This window comes from Lissotriton helveticus, chromosome 1_2, assembly GCF_964261635.1.
Source record: "Lissotriton helveticus chromosome 1_2, aLisHel1.1, whole genome shotgun sequence".
In the NCBI taxonomy this organism is placed as follows: domain Eukaryota; kingdom Metazoa; phylum Chordata; class Amphibia; order Caudata; family Salamandridae; genus Lissotriton; species Lissotriton helveticus.
In genome coordinates, this window is record NC_136058.1 from 389,220,324 (window position 1) to 389,224,351 (window position 4,028).

Sequence of the window (4,028 nt, forward strand, 5' to 3'; positions counted from 1 at the left end):
GCCTACCCCGCCTCCCACGGAAGAGCCGCGATTGGAGCCGTGTTTGGAGCACCGGAGCAGGCAGGAGCCTACCCTGCGCCCCGGTGCCGAAGGAGGGAAGAAGAGCCCTGCTGCCGGGCCCTGCAGCTGAGGAGAGCCGCCGCACGAAGGAAGCCGGTGAGTGGGTTGCTGAGGGGGGGGGAGCATGTGTGTGCGCGCGCGCGGGGGGGGGGCGGGCGGGCTGTATATGTGTGTGTGTGTGCGTGCGTGTGTGTGTGTATGTGTCTTGGAGTGCATGTGTGTGACTGTGGGGGGGGTGTGTGTGTGTGTGTGAGCGAGTGTCTGTCGGTGCGCGCATGTGTATGGCGCGGGACGCGACGTGCGCGTTCGCGCACACGAATCCAGCAAGAAAAGCTCGTGCACCCTCTTGTCCTCCTTCCCCCGTAACAGATAACTATACGTCTCCAGCTGGACAAATGCATCCTTGCGGATGCATTGCCAGCGAGACCCAAAAACCACACAGTCCATAGATATCTTTTCTCACCATTGAGGATTGTTTTTCAAACAGTGGTTTCATAACATGCCTAGCATTTTAATCCTCATTTCTTTTTCTTTTTATTTTTTTCCCTTTTCTTCTTTTTATGTAACTTTTGATATGTGTATTAAGGTTCTGACATTTAATCAAATATGTGAAAGTATGTTTAGACAAAACATGATTTACATTTTTGTCCTGATGATGATGCCCTATATTTAAGTGTGGCATCGAAACGTCGTCGACCTGTAAACACCATATGTACCAAATACTGCTTTAACAAAACTTTACAATGGTGTGTTTAATGTGAATCAAGTCTGTATAATTTAGTACTAGTACAGACCGCCTTGTACATTTTTTGTAAATAATTTTTCTTCTGTTTTGTCTTTAAATTGTGGGTCATGGGCTGTGCCCACCTGGTATTTACACTGATGTCTTGAGCTATTCCTTTTTAGAAAAAAATTGGGAAAATAATAAATTTTGGACAAAGGACATTCATGATATTTGGTGTATGTCTATTGTTGTTTGATTCTAAAAACTAAGGACCACTGTTCATTAAAATGCACCACGGGGGCCGTCACTGTTTGGAGTGATACTGGTTCAGGGTACCGGGTGGCATGGTCCACCAAGTGCAGTATAAACCTGTTACCCATAGCGGTCTTGGGGTCCAGAGGTGCCACAATGTCAATCCCCACTCGCTCAAAAGGGGTACTGACCACAGGGAAGGTTTGCAGGGGAGCCTTGCGCTTTCCCCCACTTTTTCCACTTGCCTGGCTAGTCTGGCAGGACCTGCAGTTGGTCTCAACGTTTTGGCGCATCCGGGGCCAATAGAAATGCGTGACAAGCCTGTGATAGGTACATCGTGAGCCAGGCCCAGTAGGAAGTCCTGGTAGTGAAGGGGTACCACCAGCACCCGGGCGGACCCCAGCTCAGCGGACTTAGGCTCACTATATAGCAGTCTATTCTCCCAGTAGACCCAGTGTGAACTGGACTGATCACCTGCTGCCTGGGCGACGGCCTTCTGCCGTTCGGCCACGAGAGAGGGGCAGGAGTTCTGCTCCTGGCAGAATTCCTCCCTGGAGGGCCCACCTTCCTGCTGCCATTGGTTCAGCTCAGGTATATCCCCCAGTTCGGCTACCTGTTCCCCGGTGGGCCCCAGGGCATCCCCCTCAGGCTTTGCTCCTTCCTGGTCTGAAAGAACCGAGGGGTCCTGGCTCCCAAACTCCTCCTCCTCTCCCTCGGAGGCAGGCCCCTGGGCCATTGTTCCAGGCTCCAGACCCTGTTGAGCATCTATTTTCATGGCCATGGACCACGTGGTGACCCACACCCATTCGGGCAATCCCAGCATTTCTAGGTGAGCCTTCCGCTCCACCCGGGCCCACGGGGAGCTCTCTAAATCATTGCCTAGTAAACACTCCACAGGCATGGCAGGTCGGACAGCTACTTGCAGGGTGCCTGTGACCCCACCACTCAAAGGGAATTTGGCCAATAGGGCAGACACTCTCAGAGTTTTCTGCAGCCACCACGGGGCAAAAAGTGTGAGGTACAATTTGGTCCTCAGAGACCAGGTGACAGCTGACCGCAGTGACACGTGCCCCGTGTCTCGGAGGGCTCCCACCCTCTGCCCATTGATGGTCACCCACTGCCTATATTTTTTAGTGTTGGCAGGCAGTTGGGTTCGGGGGACCATTTCTCCGTCTCCTAAGGAGATCAGGGACATGGCTATGGGTCCCCATTCCTCCGGGGCGTCTAACTCCTCCCCCAGTGCTAAACTGGCTACCAGGCGGATGGGGGTACCAGAATGTGCTGGCTGTTTGTACAGGGGGAACTTTAGATCATTGGCGTAGTGCCCCTGTTGTTGGCATTTATAACAAAGGATGGGGGCCCTTGGTACCGTCCTACCGGTGGGGGCCTCAGTGGTGGTCCTAAGGGGAGGCTGGGAACCTCGCTGTTGGTTCCCGTGGGTGTTATGTTGGGCCCTGGGGGACTCTCCCGCTGTTTACCCTGGTTCCCCCCTCCTCGCTTTCGTGGACCCAGCCCACTCGTGGCATGGTCTCCCACGGGACCTTTCTGGACCCGGGTGCTCACAAAGTGATCTGCCTCCACCGCAAGCTTCCTAGGGTTAGTAAGTCTGCGGTCGACCAGGTGCTGGCGCAACTCTGAAAACAATTTACATAGAAGTGCTCCCATGCGATTAAATCAAATAGCTCCTCGAAAGTGGTGACCTTGCTGCCCTTGACCCAGCCCTCTAAGGCTCTGCTGTAGTAGTTCACGTATTCTACCCAAGTCGTGCCAGGGATTTTCTTGCAATCCCTAAATGTTTGTCTATACATTTCTGGGGTCAGACCATACCTCGTCATTAAGGTGTCCTTCATATGCTCTTGGAGAAAGAACAAAGGTGGGTGTTCCGCTTGGACACTAACAACTGCGGCCTTAATGATGATATTCCATGGGGCCAACTCTGACGTTGGGCACGGCCATCCACCACATTAATGATTGCGCCATACACCCACCCCATGTCAACAGTAAGCATGATGACACGAGAACGATGATACCTTGAGATCTTAAACTATTAGGCTATCCGTATTATAGTTTCAGCAGATAGAAAAAAACAATAAGAACATGGGCTAATGTGAGACTCAGCATAATATTGACGAACATAGTGCAACATGTCTTGCGGAAGGACCCATGAATAGCTCCTCATTTCTCAAAGACAGTGCATAGACTCTGACCACGCTGGGAATATGGATCATGCATTCAATATAACACCTCTCACTTTTAAGAAAGTTCGAGCCCGCCTATCACATTCAGGGAGCCTCCTGGCAGGCTAATTAAAATAAAAAATAAAATAAAAATCACTTTCAAATTAACTTAATATGTTGCGGCATGAATAAGATGTATTTAGAAAGTACTGCGCAAATTTTCCAAAAAACACGATCAAGAGAAGAAAAAATTAGACGACAGATTATAGACCAGCAGTGTCCCAATGAGCGCCGCCATTTTGGGTCAGCTCTCTAGTCTTTTTTCAGAGGCAATCATGACTAGGCTTTTCTTCCGGTATAAGAACACAAGCCGAGGCAGGACTCCGGTCACATCCACGGAGCTGCTGAAGGGTATGGAATAAAGCCAGATTAGGCATGCGGTCACGTAAGTGAGACCCTGACCATGGGTCTTTAAAAACTTGGTCTTGTGATAGCGGAGGGGTGCGTCTCTGACAGTGAGATTCTGCCGCCCAAAAACAGCGTGAGTGACTATGTTTAAACTTTCATCCATAGTAACCAGTCAACTAGTCACCCTAAGACGCAGGCTCATGAGGTCCTATCACCATGCTTCAAATGTATGTATCAATTATAGCATGCTTGCACATTTGGAGGCATTTGCCATCATTTGTTGTCGCTCGTTTTTACGATCATTATTTCAACCAGCATGTTTGACTACGGCGCATTTGGGAGCTTATTAGGCTGATGTCTGGGAGGCATTAAGCCATCATTTGCCGTTTTATTCACGAATAATATAT